Source organism: Leopardus geoffroyi, chromosome C2 (assembly GCF_018350155.1).
Source record: "Leopardus geoffroyi isolate Oge1 chromosome C2, O.geoffroyi_Oge1_pat1.0, whole genome shotgun sequence".
NCBI lineage: Eukaryota > Metazoa > Chordata > Mammalia > Carnivora > Felidae > Leopardus > Leopardus geoffroyi.
Genome location: NC_059333.1, coordinates 97,196,240 through 97,217,856, shown reverse-complemented (window position 1 = coordinate 97,217,856; position 21,617 = coordinate 97,196,240). Strand labels below are relative to the sequence as shown.

General features: G+C 37.7%; 1 long non-coding RNA gene across 6 annotated transcripts in view; it reads left to right on the top strand.

The window, feature by feature from the left end:
- LOC123611280 overlaps positions 1-7,033 on the top strand; it is a 211,775-nt gene extending 204,742 nt beyond the window's left edge. For all 6 annotated transcript variants that reach the window (XR_006718529.1, XR_006718533.1, XR_006718532.1 and 3 more), the window contains 3 exons: positions 1,747-1,820; positions 4,271-4,414; positions 4,964-7,033. This is a non-coding gene — a long non-coding RNA (uncharacterized LOC123611280). The remainder of the gene's footprint in view (positions 1-1,746; positions 1,821-4,270; positions 4,415-4,963) is intronic.
- The last annotated feature ends 14,584 nt before the right edge of the window (positions 7,034-21,617 follow it).

The following is a 21,617-nucleotide window of genomic DNA, read 5'->3' as shown; positions in this document are numbered from 1 at the left end:
TAAAAATAGATTGCGATACTGCACCGTATAGATTCTGAACAAATAGAAGTGGAATCTGCACTATGCAGTCTATGTAGTCTATGTAGACTACATCAGTTTCATTTGTTAATAGCAATACCATTGACAATAATAATAACAGCACTTTCTCACTGAGTACAGAAAGCTGGCCTAAGACTGTATGTATATTAGTTCTGTAACTCCTGCAATAGCTCTTGTGCAGTTCCTCTTGTTACTTATATTCTTTTATCTGTAGAGAACAAGTCTACAGTCTCATAAATACTGTCGTGTTGGGGCGCCTGGGTGGCGCAGTCCGTTAAGCGTCCGACTTCAGCCAGGTCACGATCTCACGGTCCGTGAGTTCGAGCCCCGCGTCAGGCTCTGGGCTGATGGCTCATGATGGCTCAGAGCCTGGAGCCTGTTTCCGATTCTGTGTCTCCCTCTCTCTCTCTCTGACCCTCCCCCGTTCATGCTCTGTCTCTCTCTGTCCCAAAAATAAATAAACGTTGAAAAAAAAAAAATACTGTCGTGTACAGGACAGTATTTCCCAAATAAAAAATCAGAACATGGGAAGTGACCGTGGAAAGTTTAACATGATGGATTTGAAATTAGAGGCTTTCTCCGAAAATAGAGAATTAAGAATTACAGTTCTCCCTTCTATGACATGCCTTTATATTTCAGAAGGAAAGTAAAAAAAAAAAAAAAAAAAATCACATTTTTAGTATTTATCAAGGGAACATTTCCAGCGGGCTCAATCATTCCTCTGGTATTCATGCCTTTGAGTAGAGTAAGTAATCTAAATATCTAAATTACCCAGAATTCTAGATATCTATATTCTGTTACTTTTACTAGCAGATAAATGGCTATTGGTGTTTGGAACAAAGTTTCTGACACTATTTGGCTTTCTACCTAACGCCAAAGAAAGGTGAGGAGGTCACACTCATTAAGGATCACAGAAGTGGCATCCTGAATTAGGAAGGAGACTGAGATGTCTGGGAAACTGATCACAGATTTTGAGTAAAATAGTATGGAAATTGATGAAATAGAGAAAAGACTGGATAATATGGGTCATTTCTAAATCTGTGATCAGATGAGCTGTAGAAATCTGATCCCATCCCATCTTACTCTTTGTTATTTTTCTCAAGTCCCTGCAAACCCCAAGCCACGGAAACCCCACCTTACTATTTATGGTACATAATTGACACATTGTGTCATTGTGACTTAGACGAGTCACTATATTCTGTAATTTCTATTCTACTTATATCAGGCGTGTTATCATGAGGAATTGACTGCTCCTTTAGCATTGTGCTCAAGGGCAATTTGCCCCAGTGACTCCTTGGAAAATGCTGGACTCAGCATTTTCAGTCACTATGGGAGGAAAGTGAGAGTGGGGAAGGGGGAAGAACGGAGAGGAAAAGAAAAACCAAGACTTATGACCTCTAGAGTCTTGGGCAAATATGTTAGCAATGTTTAAAGTAATTGAATCCAAGGGTTGAAAGGACCTTAAAAACCCCATATTCTTAGTCTTCACTCAGCATCATTTTTATAACTGTCTGATATCCATCCAACTTCTTCTTGAATATCAGTTTGTTCCCTTATTGTTAGAAATGTCTTTCTTAAATTAAGACAAGTGCTGACTCCATAGAACTTCTAGTCTTTGGAAAATAAGTCTTGATACTCTTCTACCTGACAGTCTTTCAAATGGTTGGAGCCAGCCTTCATGTTTCATGACTCTTTTTTTTTCGCCAGGTGAAAAATCATCAGTGTTTTCACAGCTCCTGATATCATTTGCCAGCCTCCTCTGAAAGTGTCCCAGATTCACAGTGAGTCCTTTTCACGATTGCCAAGTTGTAGCTGTTGTTTAAAATAATTATTATATAAAGCTTATTGTTTCTCTCCTAATTGTTTAAGTAATATATGCTTATTGTGGCAAATCACCCATAATCTCATCCCTGAAATAACGACCTTTTATGTTTTCATGTACTTCCTTTCGTCTTTATATATTTTAAATTGTTTTATAAAATAGATTATGTATACATTTTGAGTCCTGCTTTGTTTCTCATGTTAATTTCCTACCTCCTTAACACTCTTTGAGAAGATGTCTACAGCAATTCATCCTAAAGTTAGTATTTTAAATAATATACTGATAATATCTTCATCTTGACCCCTTTACCCTAAGTGTCTTCAGAAATTCTTTTTGAAGCACTTAGTCAACATCAGGACTATGGGTTTAAAGACTTGTAGCAACTGCTAGGTAATCATTGATGATAAAACACTTCAAGTACAATAGAAAGCCAATGGTTTTTTTTTTAGAAAGTTGGTTTAAACTGGGAACACTTCTCTCTTTGTTGACCAAGTCTTCCTTCTTGAAAAGACACTTCTGAAGCAGATAAAAAAAATTTTGTACTCTATTCACAAGGCATTTAATCTTTGTATTCTTATGGTGACAAACTGAGTTGCTATTAGCCAAGGAGACTGTCTCTTGATGACAGAGGTGAATCCCCAGTGAAAGGAATCAAGTCAAGGTGAGGCAGAACAAGGCTTTGTAACCATAGTTACTTTAAGTCTAAGATTATAAACATATTGCCTCCATTATGAAAGATGCATTAACATTCCTTTATGTCCAGTCTTAGAAACCTTGTTATCAAGGCTAGCCTGTTTACTTACTTATCTCTTAAGAGATGGCTAGGCTTAATTAACACTTAAACATTAACCTTGAAAATAGTCCTAGAAAGTGATGAGGGAGCGGGGGATAGAACTCTTTGAAAATGGGATGGAGTGATCTCAAAGAGATACTCAAATTCTAAGAGAAGCAAAGACTTTATCTTATGAGCCTCTTCAATAATTTGTTTTTGCTGACCCAGAAAATTCTGGAAATGACCTCCCATGTCTCTATACATGCACCTGAATGAAGTGAAGGGTGAAATGGGGGTACTTTAGAAAGCAATCCCTAAAAACAAAATTGCTATGTACTTTGCAGCTAATCATTCATCTAGTTGTAGCAGATGTTTTCTTGTAAATGGTAGAAAATATTCACCGTAAACCACTGGAATGATTAATATATTCATAACAATAAAGTAGAATGTTCTTTTACGACTAGGCTGTCACCACATTTGGGAAACTGCTGCCTCAGATTTTTTTTCTGCCTTTGTAGCAAACATCCTGACAACCACACAATATTAGCTTTTGCATGAGAGGCTGGCTATTGAAAACCATTACATCTATTATAGATGTAATGTATTGTTTCTATATCCATGGAGTTTTTGAAATGAAGATTCCAATAGAAATTGTCCCTACCTATGCATAATAAATGTCCAGGGTAAGAAGTTTTCAACTGGCATTCCAAAAGTTTTCTAAAGTCTAGCATTAGCCTTACTTGAGATCTTTTCTAAAGTGCCTTTTTCCTTTGTAAAGCAAGGAGAAACTTTACTCTCACTCAAAGCAGGACTAGATCACTTTATGTGATAATCATCTCTAACTTGACTCCTAATGCTTACTTGACTCTTATGCATATTGCAGAATTTACCTTAAACAGAATTTTCTCAAAGAAACCTGTTTTTCTGCACTAAATTAACTAGCCCACCACCCACTACCTGATCATATTTTATACCTTCACAGTATCCTAAATTTCTTCATGGGACCTAGCAAATTTGTAATTCTCTTACTCAATGCCTATCTTCTCCATTAAGTTTAAAACTATGTCAAAACAGAGACCTAGGGGCGCCTGGGTGGCGCAGTCGGTTAAGCGTCCGACTTCAGCCAGGTCACGATCTCGCGGTCCATGAGTTCCAGCCCCGCGTCAGGCTCTGGGCTGATGGCTCAGAGCCTGGAGCCTGTTTCCAATTCTGTGTCTCCCTCTCTCTCTGCCCCTCCCCCGTTCATGCTCTGTCTCTCTCTGTCCCAAAAATAAATAAACATTGAAAAAAAAATTAAAAAAAAAAAAAAAAAAACAGAGACCTAATCTGCACTTTCTCATTGCTGTTTTCCCGGAAGGGAAGATAGTGCCTTGTACGTGGCCAGTCTTCCACAAATATTTGCTGAATGAATAATATTGATGCATTAAATATACTCTATTGGGATCCTTGAAGCATGAGCTTTCCCATAATATCACTTAACTAGTTTTATCTGAGAAAGGAGATGGAAGTGGAACTCCATATTTTGAAATGCAAAATCTAGACTGTCTGGATTTAAGCATATTCATGATTAGTGAAAAAGTCTACCATTTTGGGAAAACTCAAGGATTTCTCCCTTTCTATTCTGTATCATACCCCAGGAGGAGGATAAATATGAAGAAAGGGCAGTATTGGATCATACACAAGGATATAAAACCCTCCATGTGACAACGAAAGGGGTTAAATCATCTTGTGATCCAGTAAAAAATTTCCTTCATACTTGGGAATCAATTTTCATGCTCTTGGTAATTGAGAATACATGCTATAGTAAGAGAAAAATTAATGGCATATGATCAGAGGAAACCTTTAGAAAGTATAGATTATTATTTCTATTTATTTGCTTTGTTATAGATTAAACCACTAATACTGTTTTATTTTGTTTTAAAGAGAAATTATATAGTAAAATTTTTAAGTTTTCCTCTTTGTAGAGTCTCCTTATTTTCAGGGTATTGAAATAGCTATTCCAGGTAATTACAATGTATACTGAGGAGAAGAGACAAATCTCCTTTGCAAAAATATTCCAAATATTTTATGTAGGTACTCTACCCCAAAGGAGGTGGAGCATAACTCCCCATTCCTTAAGTATGGGTTATGAATAGTGAATTCTTTCCAAAGATATCATACACATGGGGGTGGGATAGAATAAGTTTACAGTGAAGAAATCTTACACACACTACCTCAGTGGGGTGATCAAGGTTAACATCAGCAGTGATAAGTCATGTTGGTGATATGATGATGTGATGAAAATGATACCTTATTTCTTGTGATCTTCCTCCTAAAACTTACTGTCCCAGTCTAATCATGAGAAAAACATCAGCCAAATCCCAACAGAGGGATGTTCCACAAAACACTTGACTAGTACTCCTCAAAATCATCAAGCCAACAACAAACAAGGAAAGTCAGAAATTGTCACAGGAGAAAGAAGCATATGGAAACACTAGAACTAAATGCAATATGGTATCCTCAACAGGCTAGGACACAGGTAAAAATTAAGAAAATCTGAGTGAGGTGTGCACTTTAATTAATAGTAATGTATCAATATCAGTTCATTAGTTGTTACAAGTGTACCCTACTCATGTAAGACGTTAATAAAGGAAACTGTGTGTGGGAATTCTCTGTAGTATATCTGCAATTTTTCTTTAAATCTAAAATTGTTCTAAATTGAAAAGTCTAATTTTTTTTAAATGACTCTTTCAGCCTTAGAAATCTTATCAGACTAAAATTCTTGTGGCCACAAGTTGAATCCTATTTATTCTGGTTGTTTTTAAAAGAGTAGGATTGTATTTGTTTCTTATGGCTGTCATAACAAAGTATCACAAACTGTGTGACTTGCATGACAAGATTGTCTCATAGCTCTGCTAGATACAAGTCTGAGATCAAAATGTCAGCAAGGTTGGTTCTTTCTGAGGGCTGTGAGGAAAATTCTGTTCCATGCCTCTCATCTAGCCCCTGCTGGTGTCTGGCAATCTTTGACATTCTTTGGCTTATAGATGCAGTGCCCTGATCCCTGCCATTATCTTCACACGGTGTTCTCCTTGTGTGTGTGTGTATCTGTCTCTTCCCAGGTTTCCATTTCATAAGGGTACTAGTCATATTAAATTAGGTTCTACACGAATAAGCTCAACTTAACTTGATCTACAAAGACTTCATTCTCAAATAAAGTCAAGTCACATTCATAGGTACTGGGTACTTTCAAGATTTCTTGGAGGGATGCAATTTAATTCATAACCCACTCTTTGAAATCTAAATGTCTGTTCATCTAGGAAATCACCTCACTTATTGGGTGACCAAATTAGACTGGTATTGTTTGGATAGTTTTCTTATGAGCCTATAACTGATACTTACTGCGAGTGATCTTGGAGTTAATAAACTACTGACCCTTTCATGGGGCCAACCAGATTTCAGGCTTTTTAGTACATTTGAGTTGACACAATCACAGCTAAAACTACAGATATAGATCCAGCTACTTTTTAAATTGACAAGAATTTTTAAGCTCAAGTGAATATAAGTACATTGAATTTGGATATGCATATTTCTCTCTTCTTGTCCCCACTACTCCTCTCCATCTGCCTCATGTCCAAACATGTTCAATAGTCAAAGTGTTCAGATATTATTATAAAGCACAAAACTGATCAATCATAAAGAATTTTTCAATGCATAGTTCCAAGAAATCTGCCCAGCCAAGCCTTTTGGAGACAATATGTAAGTAGACAGGAGCACCTGTCTATAGAGTAGATTATGGACTCCTCAACTAATCAGATTTATGAACCCACTAATGTGGGCATTTATCCTATCCTCTTTCTCACCTGTTATAATGGATATACTGCTATTACTCCTTTTTAAGGCTATTTCTCCAGTTGGCTTCAAATCACATCACTTCAAAGAGACACAAAATAAACACTATAAATAAGTAAAATGCATATTTTAGATAGTATATAAAATAGTAATGAGTGTTAAGAAGAAAAATAAAGCATGGAAACACAACATAAAATGATGTCAGACTACATGAAATTTTAGATAAGATGTTTAGGGATGATCACACTGAAAAGTTAACTGTATAGTGAAGAACCAAAAGAAATGAGAAATTCAGGTATGTGGACATCCGCAGGGAGACAACCAGTAATGTTCCAGGCAGAGGGAACAGCTAATCTGAAAGAAGTAAAGAGAGGGCATTCCTGGCATGTTTGAGACCCAGGTGGCTGGAACAGAGAGAATGAAGGGGGGAATAGTAAGAGACGAAATTAGAGAGATATCAGGGAACCAGATTACTTAGGTGGTTGTTCAACATAGTCTTTTGGTTTTTACATTGAATGATGTAGAAATCCATTGAACTATGTTTGAAAAGAGGAAGCATAAGAAAATAACCATGCTTTCTGAGGAGAGGATAAATTATGGAGAACTGGGGGCAGAAGAGGGAGGCTAGTGAGGGACTATTGGCAATAACCGAGGCAAGAAAAGATGGTGTCAAGGATGTTAAGAATGGAATGGGAAGAAGTTGTTAATTTTGGATACAATTTCATGCAGAATGAAGAACATTTGCTGATGCAATTGATGTGAAGAGTGGGAAAGAGAGGAGGAAAAAAAACCACCACAAGGTGTAGGGAAGATTGAATTACTGTTTAAGTGAGATGGGAATAACTTCAGGAGGAGTTACAACTTTAATAGGGAGAGGCAGGTATCAGGAGGTCAGTGTTGGACATGTTAAGTTTGAGATGCCCATTATATTTTCAAGTGGAGATGTCAAGTAGTATGCTGGAAAGTTAAGTCCAGGATTTAGGGGGAAAGTTCAGGCTGGAGACAGAAAGTTTTGAACCATTAGCATATAGGTGGTATCTGAAAGCATGAGACTAGATTAGATGACTTACTAAGTATAGGCAGGAAAGCAGTAGCCCAAGGACTAAGCCCTGGATGTTCCGGCACCTCCTAATTTTCATTCATCCTCTGATGTTCTCTGTGTATTTTCTGCAGTCATCTGCCCTATAAATACCCATTAATAGTTGTTGCTCTACTGTATGTCAAACTTATAAATAAAGCTATAGTAATTAAAAGAGCATGGTAAGGTTTCCAAAGATATAAGTAGATCAAATGAACAGGATCAACAGACCATGTAATTTACAACATGTAAGGAATAGAATAGTGGAGAATATGGTCTTCTCAGCAAATGATATAGAAAAAAAAAAAAAAGAAACTTGGCCTTCCTTCACACTGTATACAAACATTGATGGATTCCACACATATTGTAGATTTAAATGTGAAAGGTAAAATAATAAAGCATGCAGAAGATAATGTAGGAGAATATATTTACAATCTCATTATAAGTGAAAGATTTTTTTTAATTTAATTTTTATTTTCAGAGAGATAGAGAGTGTCCATGAGTGAGGGAGAGGGGCAGAGGGAGAGAGAGAGAATCTCCATGCCCAGCACGGAGCCTGACACATGACCCCAGGATCATGACCTGAGAAGAAACCAAGGGTGGGACATTCAACTCACTGAGCCACCCAGGTGAAAATTTCTTTTTTTAAGATTTTTTTTTTTTAGAGAGAGAGAGAGAGCCAGGCAGAGGGGCAGAAGGAGAAAAAGAGAATCTTAAGTGGGCTCCATGCTTAGCTCGATCCCACTACCCTAACGTTATGGCCTGAGCTAAAATCAGGAGTTGGATGTTCAACCGACTGAGCCACCCAGGTTCCCCAAAGGTGAAAACTTCTTAAATGAGAAGCAAAATACTAACATAAGGAAAAGATTGAAAAAATGGGGTTATATATTAAAATTGAATTTTTCTGTTCATCAAAATATACCATTAAGACAGTCAAAAAAAAAACCCCCATCAAGAGGAAAAAAATGTTTTCAATACATATTACTAGTAAAAACCCTTTTTCCATCTTGTATAAAGACTGCCCATATAAAAATAATGAAGAGGCACACAACCTAATAGAAAAATGGACAAGAAGGGGTGCCTGGATGGTTCAATTGGTTGAGTATCTGAATCTGAATTTTGGCTCGGGTCATCACTTCACAGTTGTGAGATTGAGCCCTGCATTTAGCTCTGTGCTGAGCATAGAGCCTCCTTGGGATTCTCTCTCTCTCTCTCTCTCTCTCTCTCTCTCTCCCTCTGTCCCTCCTCCACTCATGCTTTCTTTCTCTAAAAAAAAAAAGACAATAAAACTGAAAAGACACTACACAAACATACAATAATAGCAAATATCCATAACATTGGAATATATGAAAAGATATCCAACCTCACTAGCAGTGTGGAAAATGCAAATTAAAATCACCTAAAGAATGGTTAGATTTTAAAATACTACTACTAATAATAATAAATATTAGGGGGCAATAGGAATTATCACATAATGGTATTGGATGGTACTACAACTACTTTGGAAAAATGTATCTACTAAAGTTGACCATATTTTAAGGCCCTGTAATTTTACTCTTTAATATCTGCCCATGATAATGCAGAACATGCGTACCAGAAAACATGTACAAAAATGTTCACAGCATCATTATTTAGCATAGTCAAAACTGGAAAAAAATGTTTTTCAACAATATGGCTAAATAACTTGTGGCATATCTATCAATGAATGGATATAATGACAAGTAAAAGAGGCCAGGAAAATACATATATATTTTATTACTATTCCTTTATATATATTATATACACACACATATATACACATATATATTAAATATAGGTATATACATACATATATATTAAATATACATATATATTTTATTACTATTCCTTCATATATAACTATATATATATAGTTATAGTTATAGTTATATATAAATTTACTCTGTATGACTCAACCAGAGGGCTTAGTAATGCATGCTTTGATGACATCAAGAGAAGGAAGGAAATTATCATTAGAACATTCAAAGTATTGGTAATTTTGAGGAGGAAGGAGTGATTGAAAGAGGGGGCATAAAGGGCTCTCCCAGGCACGGACGATATTTTATTGCATGACCATGATGACATTTACACAGATATTTGCTTTATGATAAATAATTGCACTCTCATGAAGGAAAAAAAAGAATTGAATTAGAGAAATGAAAGATCAATTGTTAGTTTTTATTAAAATATTTATTAAATATAACAATATTTATTAAAAATATAAGAGTCTGCCCTACTGCAGTGTCATATGTTTCTTTTGATTTTATGCTTGGGCCAACTCCAGAAATTGGTAGAGTGCCATAACAGAAAACATAAGAGGGACGCAAAGGGGCATGATGTATCAGATCAAGAAGAAAAACCTGTGATCACAGATAGCAAGAGTTTTCATTTCACTTAACATTCTGATTGGTAGGCACTCTGAGGCTCTCTGATTGATCTTGGAACCATTCATTACCCAAACAAGAAAGTATTTTGTAATCAATTATTAATATCTATTATTTTCATTCATCCAGGCTGCTATAACAAAATACCACAGACTGAGTAGCTCTAACAACAGTAACTTATCACTTAACAGTTCTGGAGGCTGAAAAGTCTAAGATCAAGGCAGCAGCGTGGTCGCCTTCTGGTGAGGACCCTCTTTCTTGTTCACAGCTGGTACCTTCACTCTGTGTCCTCTTGTGGAAGGGGCCATGGAGCTTTGGGGGGCCTTTCGTATGACACTAATTCCATGTTGACTTGGAGCCCAAAGATTTCTCTTAGCATAATCTTTTTATGTTTGTATTTTAAACGTGCTATTGGGGCACCTGGGTGGCTCAGTTGGTTAAGCTTCTGACTCTTGGTTTCGGCTCAGGTCACGATCTCACAGTTTCATGAGTTTGAGCCCCACGTAGGGCTCTGCCCTGGCAGCCCAGAGCTCACTTGGGATTGTCTCTCTCTCCCTCTTTCTACCCCTCCCCCACTCACACTGTCTCTGTCCCTCTCAAAATAAGTAAATAAACTTTAAAAATAAAAATGAAAAGTGCTATGTACTTAGGGCAAATATTTGGAAAAAATATTGGAAATGGCACCAAGTTGGAGGCGGAGTCTCCGTTTCTAATTTCAGCAGTGTCACTCGGTAGATGTTTGAACTTGTACAAATCTCTTTCCTTCTCTGGACCTCTGCTTCTTTACCTGTCAGGTGATCAATTAGGGCAACGTGGTTTCTGCATTTCCTTCCATTTCTAACAGTCACGGCAACCATGTGAGTAAGAGGAAAAAGCATAGGCTTTAGTGTCAGGCCTTTGTGATACAAAGTATGTTACTTAGCCTCCCTGAACCTCTTTTCTTCATCTGTAAAGCGAGGGTGATTATATCTACGTCATCTCATTGTGAAAGATTGTGAAGGTAAAAAGGAGATAAAATTGTCAATTGATTATTCCACTGCCTGGACATTAATGAGTTTCTAAAAATGGTAAATTGCAATTAAGACTCAAACTGTCTGCATGAAACCGTCTCACCCACTTTAGACTCCAGGCATTCCCCTTTCTTTTGATCTCAGCACAATTAGTGTCTGAGCCAACCATTTGGGAACCCCTCTATCATGTGACATCTCTTCCAGTTGTGTATTAAATATTACTGAAATATTATATTACATCACTAGTAATGATATCAGCGACCATTTACCTCTCACCGACTATGTGCCAGGCACTGTGCTAGGTAATTGCATATAATCCTCATAGCAGCAATGTGAGACAGGTGTTTCCTTGCTTGAGCGTTAGCGCTGGGTCATATTTCATTAAATACCCCCACAACACCAAGCGCAGCACCTTGAACACAGTAAACAGTCATTACATATATTTTTGATTGACTGAAATGTGGCAGTGGGTCCCCTGCATCTCCCTCTAATGTATGTAGTTATTTGATTTATAAGAAATTTCTGTCCCTGGCTATGGTCAGCTATTGAATTTATGTTTGACAAGAAAACCATAGAGTTTGGCAACTCTGCAGTGATAGGTGATGTGTGATTCATTTGGGGGAAGAATAGACATTTTCTATTCAGGCTTTGAATTCCTGGGTCTTATGGTTAGTTAATCATGTCTATAGAAATGCATGACTGAGCAGACAGATTCAAAGGTAGGAGACTTTAATCTAAATTACTCCATTGTGTGTTTCCAGATATCATCTTGTTGCCCATTGGTAATATTTTCTATAGCCACGGCTCAAATGTATGAGATGAATACAGTCTGGTGTTTATTCATCTTAAGAGAAATTCTGTAGTACAGGAAGCAGGGTCCAAGCTGGAAGCCGTGGGTACCTAAAATCCAGAATGTTATTACCTTTCAAAGTAGCCAGGATATCCCCCCAATAAGTCATATCTGTCTGTGTCCCCAGGAAACTGCTTGGGTTGGCACACAATGGGAGACTCATAGGAACACGCCCTTCTCCCAAGAAGCTCCATGGCAGGAATTAAAAATGGTTCTGGAAGCTTCTCAGCAGCAGAGGTAACAGGGTGAGAACTGGCAGACATCACAGAGAGCCACCGTTCCAGCTGCCTCTCTGAAGCCTTGCCCCCAGGAGGCTGGCACAGTGGTTCCTCCTCAAGTAATTACTCTTGGCCTCCTTAAATTACCCCCAGGTTCCCAGTGGATGTTTTTCTTCACTTCCTCTTTGAAATCACTTGAGTCTAGTGGTTGAGCCAAGGGGAGTAGTATGGTAGGTGCTAAACAATTCCAGTTTCACCCGTGGGAGACATGGCCCTGTAAATCCTTTCAAAGAGGGCCCACCAAGTCCTTCAGAAGGAAAAGGCAGCCAGCGACATGAATACAATTATTGTAGCGGAGCAAAATGTGTGACCCGTCGGGATTCTGTTAAATCCAGCAAAAGGGAATGCCACAGTTAACCCATATCCCTAGGGAGCACTAAACCTGAAGCAGACTTATTAATTAGGGCTTCTGAGGGGCACAGAGAAGTTGGGGGTGGGAGGCTCTTTCAGTCAGAGAGACAGAGCTCCTTTCTAATCTATTCCCTTCCATGGGGGCACCTCCTGTATCTTTTTTTAATTTTTTTTTAACTAAACAGTTTGAGCTATATGCTCACAAAACTAAACAGTTTGAGCTATATGCTCACAAAATCCCTGTTGTGTCAGGAGCATTTTCAATTCAAAACCAGAACAGAGAAAAAGGTTTTAAAATGAATCAGTAGGTGGAGCTCTTTCTTTTTATTTATTTTTCTATCCAAGGTCCCATTTTTAGTGAGGGACCCAGAGCTTTCGAACAAAAAAAAAAAAAATAGGCATTTTAAAAATGAAAACACATATACGATGTGCTTTCCTAATTGAAAGGGTATATTGTGAAATCATTACTGTCACAGAACATTTGTGTTGCATGCGAACGCTAAAGCAAAGAAAATATATAAACCTAAATTGACTTTAGCAATTTGAAAGTGATAGTGGACATCTGTGTTCAATAACTTTTTGCTGGTAACTGGTGTTTAATATTTCATGTCAAATCAAGAAGAGTGATAGAAGGTTTGTGAACACAGAGACGGCTGGCATTTTTGCAGCACAGCCTGCCCTTTGTCACACTCACCATAAGGAAACTTGCTGCAGTGAGGGTTGAAACTGCACCAGAGTGACTCCTTTTTGGAAACTTACATAAACTTACAGAATACACTGGTCTCTATATTCCTTTAGAATGATGTCTATAAGAAAAAAAAGGTTAAAGGACTTCCAAAACTCATTATTTATGTAAGGGGAAAAGGCGTGCGTGTGTGTGTGTGTGTGTGTGTGTGTGTGCGCGCGCGCACGCGCGCGCATGTGTTGAGGGTCGGGAGCTCTTGGAAGAAATTACGGAGGAATAAATCATCTAGAACAAATCTTACCTTTGTGTTTTCATCAATCCTGATTTTTTCCTAATCGGTGTGCAGTGATGTTTAGGAAGTTGGTTGCCAGTAGAAACAGACCTTCTTAAAGCTCACGATGAAGTATGTCTAGATAGTATTTTAATGTTTATGTAGTTGGGCAGGATGGCGATGGGGAGTGGAGAGTAGGGAGCAAGAACTTTTAACTCTGTAAGTATAATTTTTTCCAACATCATCCTAGACATTCAATATTGATTCTAAATGCATGTTTGCCTTAGCAACAAATGTGATAAAAGGAAGGACCAAAGGGACAGTATTACTCTTTGAGTTGACCATGGGATTTGCACTTAGTCCTAAAAATGACCTGCTAGTCATGTTAGGTCTTGCTGACCTCAACACTTTCTTCCATTCAATTCTCAGGAGATTGGACCCTGGCAGCTACCTTGAATAGTATGTAATGAAAATAAAATATGGAGGCCCATAGAGTCTGAGATACTCTAGACATCTGGGAATATTTTATATTCATGTTGCTATGAGAGGAGTGTATATCTGAGCAAAGAAATATTCCCCTCCTATTCCCTAATAATAATGTGGTCCTAGAAAGTCCTTATATAGGGATGTGTTCTTTATTCTAAAGAGACAGATTCTAGTAACAGAAAAGCAAGACGCAGAAAGAAAAGAGAAAATTGGAATAATTTGCCTGTGTGCTTAAATTCATCTAATTTAGGTTCAAGAATGGAAGGGAATAAGATTAAGCAAGTTATTTAATTAACTATAGAAAAATTTCCTCCATCCCTCCAAAACTGTTAGAACTAATAAATGAATTCAGTAAAGTTACAGAATACAAAACCAATATACAAAAAACAGTTGTGATTCTATACATTAACAAACTATCAGAAACAGGAATTAGGAAAACAACGTATTTATAATTACATCAAAAAGAATAAAATACCCAAGAATAAAATTAACTCAAGAGGTGAAAAGATCTATATACTGAAAACTAGAAAGCACTGATGAAAGAAACTGAAAAAGACACAAAATAAATGGAAAGATATTCCATGCTCATGGATTGAAATGATTAAGCTTGTTAAAATTTCTATACTACCCAAAGTAATCTACAGATTCAATGTGATCCCTTTTGAAATTCCAATGACACTTTTCACAGAAATAGAACAAACAATCCTAACATTTGCATGGAACTATGAGAGATCTTGAATACCCAAAGCAATCTTGAGAAAAAAAAAGAGTAAAGCTGGAGACACCACACTTCCTGATTGCAAACATCTTTCAAAGCTATAGTAATCAAAACAGTATGGTCTTGGCATAAAAAGCAAACACACAGATGAATAGAACAGAATAGAGAGCCCGGGAACAAACCTACACATATATGAGCAACTAATTAATGACAAAGAAGCTAAGAATCTACAATAGAGGAAGGACAGTCTTTTCAATAAATGGTGGTAAGAAAACTGGAAAGCCACATGTAAAGGAATGAAACTGGACCTCTGTATTACCCCACAGGCAAAAATCAACTCAAAATGGATGACAGATTTGAATGTAAGACCTGAAACCATAGAACTCCTAGAAGAAAACATGAGGCGGTGGGTGTTGATATAGATCTTGGCAATGATTTTTTAGATTTGACCCCAAAGCAAAGGAAACATGAGCGAAAATAAAGAAATTGAACTACCAAACTAGAAAACTCTTATACAGTAAAGGAAACCATAAACAAAGTGAAAAGGCAATCTACAGAATGGGAGAAAATATTTGCAAATCATATACCAGATAGGGGGTTGATACCCAAAACATAAAAGGAACTCTTACAACCCTGTAGAAAAAAAAAATCCATTTAAAAAATGGGAAGATGAACTAAATAAATATTTCCAAAGAAGACACACAAATGACCAAAAGGTAAATGAAAAGGTGCTCAATATCACTAATCATCAGGAAAACTCAAATCAAAACTGCAATGAGATATCACCTCATACCTGTTAGAATGGCTGTCATTAAAATGACAAGAGGTAACAAGGGTTGGCAAGGATGTAGAGAAAAGGGAACCCTTGTGCACTGTTGGTGGGAACGTAAATTGACATAGCCACTATGGAAAACAGTATGGAGGTTTCTCAAATTATTAAAAATAACACTACCACATGATTCAACAATTCCACTTATGGGTATATATCCTAAGGAAATTAAATCATTATCTTGAAGAGATATCTCCACCTTCATGTTTATTGCAGCATTATTTATAATAGCTAAGACATGAAAACAACCTAAATGTCTACTGATGGATGAATAGATTAAAAAACACATCATATCTATCTATCTATCTATCTATCTATAGATAGATATGATATATATGATATATATATATATCATATATATCACATGATATATATAATGGGATATTATTAAACTATAAAAATAAATCCTTACATTTTTTTACAACATGAGTGGACCTTGAGCTCATTATACTAAGTGAAATAAGGCAGAGAGAAAGACAAATATTGTATGACCTCACTTATATGTGTAATCTTAAAAAACCAACAAAGTCATAGAAACAGAGAACAGATTGGTGGTGATAGGTGCGGAAAATCGGAAAAAGAGTCAAAGGTGCAAACTTCCAGCAATAAGATTAATAACTCTTGGGGATGTATAGCATGGTGACTATAGTTAACAATAGTGTACTCTATATTTGAAAACTGCTAAGAGAGTAGATCTTAAAAGTACTCATCATGAGAAAAAATACATTTGTAGCTATATGAGGTGATGGATATTAACTATACTTATTTGGGTAATCACTGTTATGTATACAATATATCATATCATGTTATGCACTTAAAACTAATACAATGTTACATATAAATTATATCTCAATAAAAAAGAATGGTATGGTTCTACATATACTAATTTAGAAAACTCTTGGAAAATCTCAGCAACATAGGAGAGAAAGCAGAGAAGACAAAGGAGTAGGAACATGCTCAGTGACATGATAGAGTCTAATGGCAAACCAGGATATTTCTGCACCCAGAAATATATATCTGCAGGCAAAACTGAGGTAACTGGCCAAAACAAATCACATGGAGAGGGCATAGAGAACTTACTTTGTTTCAAAGTGGCATTAAACAATGATACAATGTTTTACATTTTGCTTTATGTTTTACAAAATTACAATCAACTTGTCATTTGATTGTCATGAATCCTGTATGAGGATCAAGGAAATGCCATCATGTTCCTTGTTGGGGACACAGGAAAAAAGGTGGCTTAACAATGAATTGTGCCCAGGATTCCTGGGAACCTCTGTGAGTACCTTTGTCCAAAAAACCAAATGGCATCGATAGGATTTGTGGTGGGGGCCTCAGGACCGTAGCCTCATAGTCTGTCTCTTTTTTCTCCGATGGCCGGAAGCTGAAGTTGCCTGCCAGATGGGCATTCAATGTGCATCATGCACAGGACCAAGCTGATCTCCCTGCGGATGTTAAAATGATAGAAAAATGCAGATAACATACATGGGAAAGTATAGCCTTCTCTTTCTACAGCTGCCAGGGTGATCTGCCTTGGGGCTTAGTCTGTTTCCCATATATTTCTTAAGTAAAATCCCAGCCATTGTGGCTAGTTAAAAGGGTGAAAGAAAAAAGATGTCATCACTCAAATGTTTCCCATGTAGGGTATGTTTATTAGTCATCAGTCTTATATATCACTATTCAATGGAAAGGTCCACATTTACAGTAACCATGAACCCCTTCTTTTTCTACAAACTGCAATGAAGCCTGGACAATTTAAATGCCTCTATAAGCATCCATTTGTGAGCCATTGAAGCTTTTTGCCAAGTTATTGTGGCATTGAAGTCAGGGGTATGAACAGAACTTTATAGTACAGTTAGAGAAAATGATCTTTCCAGCAACATATCAAAATGCCCCATTGCCTCTTCACCATCAAAGAAGATCCAATGCTCAGTCACAGAATCCTGTCATTCAGAAAATCGATTTCTCATTTTATTAGGAGCCTGCTTTAGCCACCTAATTGCAAATCAGCATCCTCTGCTGCATGTAAAAGAGGTCTGCTTCTCAATTGTTAGTTCCTGTTACCTATTCCATTAGTAATCACTTGTGTTCTTTTCAATTTCAGGCATTAACTGTCTTTTAAATCAAAATGAAATGTGTACTTGGCAACTTCTGACTCAAGCATTTGGTTCCCCATAAATCCTGGAAATGACATAGTGTGCACTTCACCTCTGGCACACCTCTTCAAAAACCAGAGTTATGCAAGGAGGAACACTTGAGAACCAGGGAGCCCTAGCCCTCAAAGCCTTCCCAAGTTCTGGGAAGCAGTGGCATGTTGAAAATGACAGAAACAAATCTGCTTAATCACCTGGTATTGAGAGGGAGAGAGAGAAAAAGAAGAGAGAGAAAGGTCATGTGTGTGTGTGTGTGTGTGTGTGTGTGTGTGAGTACGCCAAAAAAAGAACCAAGCTGAGTTTCACTTCCTAGCAGTCTTAAGCAATAATTTCCTGGAGTTCAATATTGTTTACACTTTTAATGATAATCCATGATTTTCAATTCTGGTTTTATTAGAATCCTGTTTCTTACCTTCTTTGTCCTAACCAACTTTTCCATCCAGTTATGCAATTACAAATTCTCTTCTCCAAACTGTTGTCTCATCCAATTAAAAAAAAAAAAAAAAAAAGGAAAACATTCACTTTTTCCTGACTCTCAATCTTCTTCCTAACACAGACGCAAAATAATTGGGCACACTATCTTGTCACCCGTTGCAACAGTTAGAGTTCCATTATATTTGATACTTTCAATGATCCCATCAGATAAGAAAAGCATTATTCCCTGATTTAGAGAGAAAACTTAGGCACAAAGGTTAAGAATTTTCCATTGCTGGAGTGACTAGGTGGCTCAGTTAGTTAAGGGTCTGACTTTGGCTTGGGTCATGATCTCCCAGTTCCTGACTTCAAGGCTGTCAGCGCAGAGCCTGCGTGGGATTCGCTCTCCCTCCCTCTCTTTCTCTGCCCCTCCCCCACTAAATAAATAGATAAACTTAAAAAATAAAGGTGTTGTCATTGCTGTAGCTATCCATGGGCATTAGAGGTCAGGAGTCCTCATTCCTAATAAGACTGTAATGATAATCAAAGCTACTCTAAATTAGCAGTGTGCCGGGAACTACAGTCAGTGCTTTGCATACTGTTTTTATTTGAATCCTCAGAAAATACTATAAGGTAGACACTAGAACTCTCACCAGAAAGATAGCGCGACCTTCAAAAGATCACACAGCTAGTAAGCTCAGAAGCCAGGAACAAACCTAAATTCGCCTAATTCACAAACCGCTGTGTAATCTCTGTGCTCTTGAGTCGCCCCTCCCCCATACTTCTGGCCCGCAGGCTAATGCAAGGACTGTAAGAGTCATCGGAAATAGCATTGCTGACCTTCTCTTGATAAATATGTATTTTTTTAAATTTCCCTGAATTTTTATAATATGACTGTGGGAGAAATAAGAGCTGATAGTGCACATTGCTAACCAAAACAAGGGTCTGGTGACTTCACCCACATCTGGAGAAGAGAAAAACAAGGCCACAAGAACCAGTTTGGAGAATGAGATCAATGGGCATATGATTCCTGGGTAAGTGGAGATTTCTGCTCTGTATTCTGTTCCCCACTGAAAAGAACCCAGTGCAAGTGCCTATTACCATCATGTAAGGATAGAAAACTGGTATGTTCTCAATGCTACTTCTCATGTTAATGTCATTTGCCATCTTCCCCTCACGTGTCAAAAGACTTACATGAAGGTTCCTTGGGTAGCTCAGTCAGTTAAGTGTCAGACTGGATTTCAGGTCAGGTCTGATCTCACAGCTTGTGAGTTCGAGCCCCACATTGGGATCCCTGTTTGAGATTCTTCCTTTCCCTCTCTCTCTCTCTGCCCTTCCCCTGCTTGCACTCTCTCTCTCAAAATAAATAAATAAATAAATACTTTAAAAAAAAGATTTATGTGAGAGGAAGAGAGCTCCCAACCTGGCTAAAGATTAGTATTTTCTGTCATCATGATCTTGTCAAAACAACTGTCTTGGAGTCATAATTTTTAAAAGCCAGCTTACTTGTAATTTAATCCTTTCAGAAGAGTCCTCTTTCCTTCCCAGCATTGATTCCAGACCACGGGCAGTTGTTCACAGGTTTCCTTCTTCAAACACATCTCTTCCTGCATTCAGGTGGAAGTAGAATACCATCTCATCTCACAAACGATGCCCAGAGCACAATTTCCCAGAAGGCTGGGCATCCTCCATGAAGTGTTCTTGCCATTCCCTACATAATATAAATATAAAATATTTTAAAAATTTGATTAATGCAGATGTGAAACCTTAGGTCAGACACCAAGGCACCTTTAGTCAGCAAAGATGACTTTGTCGTCATCAGGGTGACAGGTCTAAGAAAGTGGCAGCGAAATGCTACTTTTTTTAAGTAGTGGGGTATAACTGACATGTAAGAAAAAAGTTGGACACATTTAATGTATACAACTCGATAAGTTTAGGAATGTAAACACAAACCATCACCAAGGCCATAGATAGACATGTCCATCACTCCTGAAGCTTCCTCCAACCTCTGTATAATTAATATCACTTAGTGCGGTATGGAAAAAAAAAAAAAAACATTTAATGTAAGATTTATCTTCTTAGAAAATTGTAAGTGTAGCTATGATCTGAATATTTCTGTCCCCTTCCTTAAATCCATATGTTGAAATCCTAATGCCTAATGTGATGGTATTAGGAGGTAGACCTTGGGGACGGGATCAGATCATGAGGGTGGAACCACAATGAGTACGATTACTGCTGTTAGGAAAGAGACTCTACATTGCTCTCTAGCCCCTTCTGTAATGTGAAGACAGGGCATGAAGGCCCCAGTTGTAAATCAAGAAGAGGGCCCTCGCCAGAATGCAGCCATGCTGACAACTTGATCTTGAACTTCCCAGCCTCCAACTGAGAGAAATATATTTCTATTCTTATAAATTATTTAGTCTGTGGCATTTTGCTATAGCAGCTCAAATAGACTAAGACAAGTGTACATACAGTAGCTGGCGGCACTATGTTGTGTAATAACCCTTCAGAATTTGTCTTACATAACTAAAACTCTGTACCCTTTGACCATCCCCTCCTGTGTTCCCCCTCCTTCTAGTCCCTGGAAATCACCATATACCGTTTTCTTCTATGAGTTTGGCTGTTTAAAATTCTATACCTGAACGATATCATTTAGTAGTTGTCTTTCTTTATCTGGCTTATTTCACTTAGCAGGTTCATCCATATTGTCTCAAAGGGCAGGATTTGCTTTCTTTTTCTTAAGGCCGAATAATATTCCACTCTCTCTATGTATACTGCATTTTTTTTTTATTCATTCATCCATCAATTAATAGACCCTTAGTTTGTTTCTATATCTTGACTGTTGTGAATAATGCTGCAATGAACATGGAGGTATAGTTATCTCTACAAGGTGATGATTTCAGTTCTTTTGGAAAAATACCCAGATGTGGGATTGCCAGATCATATGGTAGTTTTATTTTTAATTTCTTGAGGAACCTCAATATTATTTTCCATGATGGCCGTACCCATTTGCATTCCCACCAGCTCTGTACCAGTGTTCTCTTTTCTCCACATTTCTCCACATTTCATCAGCACTTGTTATCTTTACCTTTGTGGGTTTTTTTGAAATTTATTTTTATTTATTTTTTAGTGTTTATTTATTTATTTATTTATTTTTTTCAACGTTTATTTATTTTTGGGACAGAGAGAGACAGAGCATGAACGGGGGAGGGGCAGAGAGAGAGGGAGACACAGAATCAGAAACAGGCTCCAGGCTCTGAGCCATCAGCCCAGAGCCCGACGCGGGGCTCGAACTCACGGACCGCGAGATCGTGACCTGGCTGAAGTCGGACGCCTAACCGACTGCGCCACCCAGGCGCCCCAGTGTTTATTTATTTTTGAGAGAGAGACAGGGTGTGAGCAGGAGAGGGGCAGAGAGAGAGGGAGACACAGAACCTGAAGGAGTCTCCAGGTTCTGAGCTGTCAGCATGGAGCCCCACGTGGGGCTTGAACTCATGAACCATGAGATCATGACCTGTCGTGAAGTCGGGTGCTTACCCAACTGAGCCACCCAGGTGCCCCGTTTTGTTTTGTTTTGTTTTAGTAGCCATTTTAACAGGTGATATGTTGTTGTGGTTTTGATTTACAT